The sequence below is a fragment of the Triticum dicoccoides genome, chromosome 3A (assembly GCF_002162155.2).
Source record: "Triticum dicoccoides isolate Atlit2015 ecotype Zavitan chromosome 3A, WEW_v2.0, whole genome shotgun sequence".
Taxonomy (NCBI): Eukaryota; Viridiplantae; Streptophyta; class Magnoliopsida; order Poales; family Poaceae; genus Triticum; species Triticum dicoccoides.
Window position 1 is genome coordinate 78,737,845 of NC_041384.1, and position 8,664 is coordinate 78,746,508.

The window sequence follows — 8,664 nt, forward strand, 5'->3', positions numbered from 1 at the left end:
AGTGAGCGGTGGCATTGCCTCTGGATGAACAGGACCCCGTGGTGTGGTGGAGGGCTGGATAAACAGTTGATGGTGGAGGGGTGCCCGTGGAGGGGTGGTTGAACAGGACCCCGTGGTGTGGAGGGCTGGATGAACAGTAGACGGTGCAGGGGTGCCCGTGGAGGGGTGGTTGAACAGGACCCCGTGGTGTGGAGGGCTAGATGAACAGGAGCCCATGGAGGCTGGAGGAGGTCGACGGTAGCCCGTGGAGGCTGGAGGAGGTCGACGGTGGAGATGAACAGGATCCCGTGGAGTCCCGTTTTGCGGTACGCCACACCCCTCCCGATGAACAGGACCCCCGTTCCGACCGTAGCGCTCCAACACAAGTCTGTTTCGTCCATTTTGCGGTACGCCACACCCCTCCCGATCAACAGGACCCCCGTTTCGACCATAGGAGGTCCGTTTCATCCGTTTTGCGGTACCCCACACCCCTCCCAATCAACAGGACCCCCGTTCCGAACGTAGGAGGTCCGTTTCCTCCGTTGTGCGGTACGCCACACCCCTCCCAATCAACAGGACCCGTTCTGAACGTAGGAGGTCCGTTTCCTTCGTTGTGTGGTACGCCAGGCCTCGTTTCCATCGCCTGTTCCGTCCAAGCCCTCCCAGTGAACACGACCACGCATTCCATTCCGACCCAGCCGGTTGGCTCCCACATGTTCTGTTGCCTCCCGATGAACACGACGCATTCCGTTGCCTCCCCATGAACACGTCGCATTCCATTGCCTCCCCATGAACACGATGACGACAATGTTTCTCCGTTCCGACCTAGCCATGTACACGAGCCCTGGCCGTACGTATGCACGAGTATGCGTTCGAGACCCCGCCCATACGTACACATACGTGGCCGTATTTTCTTTCTTGCATCCTGGCCGCTGTACGTATATGTACATGCTACGTGCGCGCCTCTACTACGACACGTACGCGCCTCTACTACGACATGTGCGCGCCTCTACATCCACCAGTATATATGTACGTACACGTTCGCGACCAGAATGAGAACGCTACGTACGCTTCGCCCAGGTGGGTCCCGACTGTCAGACACTTCCTTGCGTGCGAAGATGTAGCTGGTGGGTCCCAGCAGTCAGCGGGGCGAATCCTTTTTTTGCCCGGATGCACTTCCTTGCGTGCGAAGATGTAGCTGGCGGGTCCCAGCAGTCAGGGGGGTGAATCGTTTTTTTGCCTGGACACACTTCCTTGCGTGCGAAGATGCAACTAGTGGGTCCCAGCAGTCAGGGGAAACGTTTTTTTTTCACGAAATACGGTGGCCCGTCCGGTGGGTCCGCGCTATCAGGTGGAGGAATCATTATTTTGGGCGTAATAAGGAGGCACTTCCTTGGTGCAGCCATGGACCCAACTGTCAGCCTCTCCACGTACAGTCCACGTCCGATGGAAGTCGTTCCTTGACCACGTTGACCACGCCGCGCCGAGAGCACGACGGCGGTGGACGACGGCGAGGACTAGGAAGGGGACAACTCGGAGCCGGGGAAGACCCAGCAGTGGATGCCCACACGAAGAGGAGTACGAGGGTACACTGGTTCGGCTGCGGTGTGAGGCTGCTGTCGCCGCAGAATAACAGGGGGTGTGGGTGAGTAGAGGGATGGCCTGGCCAGCGGTGGGAGTAGTAGGGGGCGGTGAGGCCTCCGCGGCATCACAGCCGGCCACGGGAGGCAGGAGCACGCGACACGACCGACGCTTGTTTGGGCGGCTGGAGCAAGAAGACCATAGGTTGAAGAAGCACTACGGCCTTTTGATGAACATCGTACAGTAATAGGAGCTAGAATCATTCATATTGACTAAGTTGACAAAGCCCTTCATCCCCGTCAACTTGGTAGGCCCACAAGTCAGCCTCCCACTATGTTGGGTTCCAGCTGGCAGGGGGAATATTCATTTTTTTGTGCATAATAAGGAGGCACTTCCTTGCGTGCGAAGATAGCTGGTGGGTCCGAAATGTCAGCGGGGGACACGTTATTTTCACGAAATATAGAGACCCTTCCGGTGGGTCCCAGATGTCAGGTGGAGGAATCATTATTTTACGCGTAATAAGGAGGCATTTCCTTGTGTGCGGCCGTGGACCCAGCTGCCAGCCTCTCCACACACAGTCTACTTCCGATGGTGTCGTTCTTTGATCATGTTGACCATGCCGCACCGAGCGCATCCAAGGTGGTGGACGACGGCGAGGCCCCGGACAGCAACGAGTCGGAGATGGGAAGACGCGGGAGTAGAGTCGCAGACGGAGAGGTGTATGAGAGTTAATTGGTTCTAGTGCGGTGTGGTTCGGTAGTCGGTGGAGAAGAACAGGAGGTGTGCAGGGGTGGAGGGATGGCCTGGCCAACGGTGGAGTAGCGCTTCATAGCGAAGCATGCTAAGCAGAGTTGCTAGCAGCAGGAGGTAAGAGGTGGTCCCGGCGGCGCTGGAGGAAGAAGATGAGAGATTGAAGATGGATGTCGGTCGTTAGATGTAAATCCAACGGTTAACGTGTCAAAATCATTTGTTGACTAAATTGACAACGACTTGCATTGGCTTCGACATATTGGCCCACTTTTCAGCCTCCAAAAAAGTGGCACCTATTCAACCCATTTTTTCAAAATTTACAGTCTTTTTTTGCGCGGTAGAATTTACAGTCAATTTGATCTTTTTTTGAATTACAACCATTAGCTGGGCTAGGTGAACAAATAATGTACCGTCCATGCGGCCCATTTATTTTATTTCCTAAAAAATTACAGGCCATTTGCACTTTTTCAAAATACACGATTTTGCTGGGCTGATTCTAGTTATAATGTTGGGTTGGGTCAGCAATGTTATCAAAAAATAAAAAGGGGCTGAGAATTTTGTTATAAATATATTTAAATAATAAGTGATATTATTACATTCATCCTTAAATCTTACCAAGCTTTTGTACACAATCACTAGGATTTTCGTGCCAAAACAATCCAGGATTTTATTTGTTAAGAAATTATTTTTATAAGTTAATAAGATGTGGGATATTGTTTTCTTACATATGTAAGTATCTGTTAAATATATGATGACAATAAAAATAATATATAATAACATATACAATAATTTTTTAGAAAAACAGGGAGCATCTCCCCGGTTCCATTGCTGAGAACAAAACCACAACATATTCTGATACATCAGCTCAAAGAGCAGTTCGAAAGCAAAGGTAGAAAAGCTACAAACTAGGGGGTGGATGAACAAGTTCTCTGAATAACACAAATCACCCGAGCGGTGCCAAAGGCAGAGCAGATAGAGCACTCAAATGACACAAGGAGGGTCCAGCGAAGCCTTCATGGTCTTCAGCCGAGGGGCCGTGTCAGCCTGCGGCGACCAGTAAGTAAGCGGAGACACCGGGCTGGAAGGTGTAGCATGGTGGATGTCCCTCTTTTTCGGCGCCAGGTGCCCATCATCTTCATCAGAGATCTTGAGACGAGCCCACGGGTCCAGCCCCAGAGCAGGTCGAGCCTTGTTCAGCCACAAGTGATCACCAACGGTTTCTGGAGGGATCTTGTTAGGGTTTCCACGAAGCTCATCAACTTGTCCTTGTTCGATCTGGAGGAGAGAATCGCCCAGTTCCTCACCATGTTCCTGATCAACCTCAAGACCTGCGGAATGGAAATCTAGGAGGTGTTACTGAAAATCATAGCATTTCTATATTTCCAGAGGCACCAAAGGACAGCTGAGCTAATAGTATTTAAAACTGAGCACTTTTTGGTAGCAATCCAGAATCTAGCGACAGATTCGAAGGATGAGCCAATCTGACTAGAGAAATATTCCTCAATGTGGGCCCAGATATGTTTAGCAACTATACATTCAAAAATAGGTGAGAACAAGACTCTTGTTCCAAGCAGTAAACACTATCAAGGGGTTTGATGATGTGTCTCTTCCTAAGGTTATCCCTAGTCATCAATTTGTTTTTGGAGAGAAGCCAGAGAAATACATGAATTTTAGGGGGAACTCTTAATTTCCAGACAGCAGGGATAAACACGGGTTGAACCCCTCTAAAGTTGATAACATGATAGAGGGAGCTAGAGGAATACTTCCCCTTATTGTGCAACTCCCAAATCAGGGTATCCGGCTCGGCAGTAAAGGTAATGATTTTGGCAATTTCCTCCAACTGGAACCATTGTTCCATGAGACTATCACTAAAGTTCCTTCTAAAAGAGAGTTTTAGGCATTGACCGTCCCAAACTTCATTGATACTTTTGTTAAGCTCATTGCAGATAGAGTAAATAGGCCAAAATTGGACTGCTAGGGGGATGTGCCAAACCAAGTATCTTCCCAGAACCTGGTTCTGCTCCCATCCCCTATGTTCCATCTGTAGCCAAATTTCACAGCATGCATAATAGATTTTAATCCTTTACATAATCTAGAGGTCTTAGGGTTGGAGGAAGGGACAAAAATATTAGGTTTATTTCCTAGGTATTTATGGGCAATAAGAAGCTCCCAGGGTTTCAGGTCTTCCTCATAGAATCTTTTAATCCAAGACCCTAGAAGACAGATGTTAATTTCTTGGATGTTAGGTATGCCTAGGCCTCCAAAATCTTTTTTCATAGAGACTAGGGCCCAATTAGCAAGGTGTAGCTTCCTATTTCCCTCAAAACCATTCCACAAGCAATGAGACATATGAGAATTGATGAGGTTCACTGCCCATTTAGGGAACTTGAAGAAGGAGAGGAGATACACTGGAATGCTAGCCAAACAAGCTTGTATGAGGATCAATCTACCTCTGTAAAAGAGAAGTTTGCCCCTCCACCCAGCAATCCTTTTAATGATTTTATCCAGAAGGGGTTGGATATCCTCTCTCCTAGTTTATCATAGTGGAGAGGGATGCCTAGGTACTTAATGGGGAAGTTACCTTTATTACAGACTAGAATAGAGATGAAGTCAGCTAACTCCTGATCATCCATGTTGATAGGGATGAGTTCACTTTTAGAGTAGTTGATTCTCATGCCCGAGACTTGTTCAAAACAGGTTAGAACAGTTTTCAGATTGCTAGCATGTGTGGAGTCATTGTCTAAGAAAAGGATGGTATCATCTGCATATTGAAGGCAGATGATGCCACCAGGGCAGACCTCAGGACAGAGCCCTTCAATCAGACTATGATCAGCAGCTTTGCTCATCATTTTAGTAAAAATGTCCACTACTAAATTAAACAAAAGTGGGAAGATGGGGTCACCTTGCCTAAGGCCTTTACCAGCAAGGAAAAAAATCACTTTCATAGTTATTTAACTTGACCCCAACAGACCCCCCCATGAGTAAGTTGTAGGATCCAACTAGTCCATTTACCCCCAAAACCTCTAAGCTCTAGGAGTTTCATAAGGAAATCAAGGTCAACTTTATCGAAGGCTTTCTCATAATCCAATTTAAGGACAAGTCCTTTATCACCACCTGAGTGGACTGAATGAAGAACTTCATGAGCAGTAACAACACTCTAAAATGTATCTCCCTTTCAGAAATGCAGATTGATTGCTAGTAATCAACCTCTGCAGGACTTTAGAGAAAATCTTAAAACTACAGTTAATCAGGCTGATAGGCCTGAATTTCTTCATAGAGGTGGACTCAGGCTCTTTAGGAATAAGAGAGAGCATAGCAAAGTTGAGCTTGTATATGTCCAACTCTCCTCTATGAAAGGCTTGGAAAAGATCTAAGAGATCATTTTTCACCAAGTCCCAAAAATGCTGGTAAAACAAGAAGGGAATCCCATCAAGACCAGGAGCCCCATCAGGATAAGAGCTAAAAATGGCTTCCTTCACCTTTGTCTCTGAAAAAGGGGCTTCTAGCAGCTCATTTTCAGCAGGAGAGACTTTTTCAGATGTAGAGAAAAATGTTTTGTAGAGAGAACCCAAAAGGGTTTTCTTTCTTAAAGAGGTCTTTGTAGAAGTCACTAGCTACTTTCAGTATCTCATCTACCTCAGTAACAGGGCCATTAGGGCCATCAAGGGAGTGAATGAGGTAGGGGAAAGAAACTATCTAATTCTGTGTCACAGAAAATTCTGTCAATGGTGGACATAATCAAGTCTACTTGATTATTGGCCCAGGTAAAGTTTAATTTCAATCAAGCTCCAGATCTCAATCCAGGCATTGGAGCAGTCACTCCATTTATGATTAATGGAACCATTGCTTTTATCTACAACATTCCTAACTAAATTAAAATCCCCTCCAGTCAGGGTGGGAATGTGAGTATCTAGAAATAAGGTATGAAGTTCAGAAATAAAAGCTTCTTTGCCTTCCTCATAAGGAGAGCCATAAACAGTGATAATCCTAAAGGTTTGACCAGTAGTTTTCAAATTAACTAAACAACTAACAGGAAAGTCTAGGTGTGACCAAGCAACAGCCTAAAAAATGCTTAAATCTATTCCCATCAGGATGCCTCCAGCAGATCCTTTGGATGGGAGAACGTACCAGTCAAAATCTCTGTTACTAATGAGAGATTTAAGAAAAGAAGAGGGAAAATCCTCTTTCTTAGTTTCCTGGAACCCAAGGATGGTAGCATGGGTTTTGTTAATGGTGTCAATAATAAGGGATTTCCTACCAGGAGCAGCAATACCTCTAATATTCCAGAACAAAGCATTCATGGAGAAATGTTGTTCCTAGGGTGCTTGCCCCGTTTATGTCTACAAATAAGAGACCAGAGACCGTCACTTGGCTCAATAGGGGGCAACGCAGTCTAAACTAAAACTACCATCTAGAGAAAAATTCTCACAAACAGACCCTTGAGATTTGTTTTGGTGATGGTATATAAAGGAAGAGCATTCAATGCCATCATTAAGAGAAGTAACATCTACACCAATCTAAGCAACAATGGCATTGAAGGAGGGATCATTAAAGTTGGAGAAGGAATTGTGTTTCATACCCTGGGGTTTTTGCACTTCCAGGTTCTGAACCTCTTTGAGCTGTTGAGCCTTTTCAATAATGGTTCTCTTGTCACCAGCTACTCTAGCACTGGTTCTGGTGGCTTGAACATGACCCCATTTGGGAAGGTGCTTCTCCTTAGGAAGGGCAGGGAAGTCAGAGTTGTATTTTGAGTCCAAATTGTCTGGGAGTTCAGTTGTTTCAACAAGTGCCTCTTGATCCTCTTGTAGATCTACAGAACCTTCTAATTCCATCAGATCATCATCTTCCAGGAGCTCCATTTCCCTAAGAAGGTTGAATCCATCAGCTTCATCAAGCACAAAATTCAAGATCTTTTCCTGGATGCTGAGTTGAGGAGTGTATGGAGAATCAGGGAGGTGTGTCTTGAGGACTGAAGTGGGTGTAGTTTCTCCAAGCATCTGATTGTGGCCAAAAGACTGTCCTCTAATGTTAGGGGCCCCAGAATTGGCAGCAGGCCCTTTATCTGATTCAGATCTAGAGCTCCTGTTGGATTCAGCATCTTCAGTAAGATTGGTACCAGTTTCAGCTGCAGAGACATATGTACCAGCAGAGAGGTTGGTGGAGGTGCCAGTTTTAGTGGGGGTTAAGGACTCCACCTCAATGAGTAGCTTGTAGATTTTGTTCCCAACTCCAAAAAGCCTTTCAGCAGGGATTTTGGAGGGATCTTCACATAAGATTTTGACCCTAACAATTTCATAGAATGACTTGAAATTATGCTGCCAATCCACATCCAGTAAGACCCCCAGAGTGGAAGTGATTTGATCCAGCATAGTCCAGTCACACCACTTGGGGGTTCAATTTCCTGATCTTGATCCAAGTTTCCTGGAGGTCCTCTTCAGCCTCAATCCTGCCTTTCCAGACTTCAACATTGACTACAACATTGTCTTTTTTGAGGCCAAAATAGGGCTATCCATCAACTTGAACTACATCTATTTCAGGAGGGAATTTGACCAAGAATGTCCACTCATCTAGGGCATTGATTGGCCAGGGCCAGTTGGTTTTGTAAATGTTTACAAACTCAGTGGCAAGTTCCTGCTTGGTCACTTAACCAGCTTCTACCAGAACAATCCCCACATTCTTCAGGGAGCCACGATACTGAGCATTTTCATCAGGTGGGTCTATGTGGTAGAACCCTAATCCTGGAGCAGCACTTCCAACATATCTAGCAGAACTGTGGGTTTTCCTTCTGACAGGGAAATTCTCAACTTTATGGGTAACCATTTTGCAGATAAAACAACTCTTGGGCTTGACACATTTATCCAAATGATGCCCTGGTTCCCCACAGTTGTAGCAGATCACCTCAGAGTATGCCATAAGGCCCGAAGCAGGGGCAGGAGCAGTTTTCTGGATGTCCTATCTCTTCTTTTGCTGATTCTTTCCTTGAGATTTCCCACTGATCGGAGAGTCAGAACCACCAGCAGATTGATCTTGGGCAATTACAGGAGCCTGCCCAGATTATGCCCCCATTTGGGGCGGAGGTGGGCCGTACCACTGCCCAACCGGCGCTCCCCCTCATTGTGATATGGAAAATTCATCGGAGTTCCTGGTTCCTTCTCATCCTCCAGCCAGATGTTGTCTCTCAGGAAGCAGAAATAACCATCAGACAGCTCAATTGAAGCAGATTGCAAGCCTAATTTCAATCTTCTGCAGGTTTGGGGGAGAGGTAAGGTAGGGGATCCACCTGCTCCGGCTCTGGTGGTGTGCTGGTGGGCATGAGTCCAGTCAAGCATTCCCATCTCGCAGCACGACGTGGAT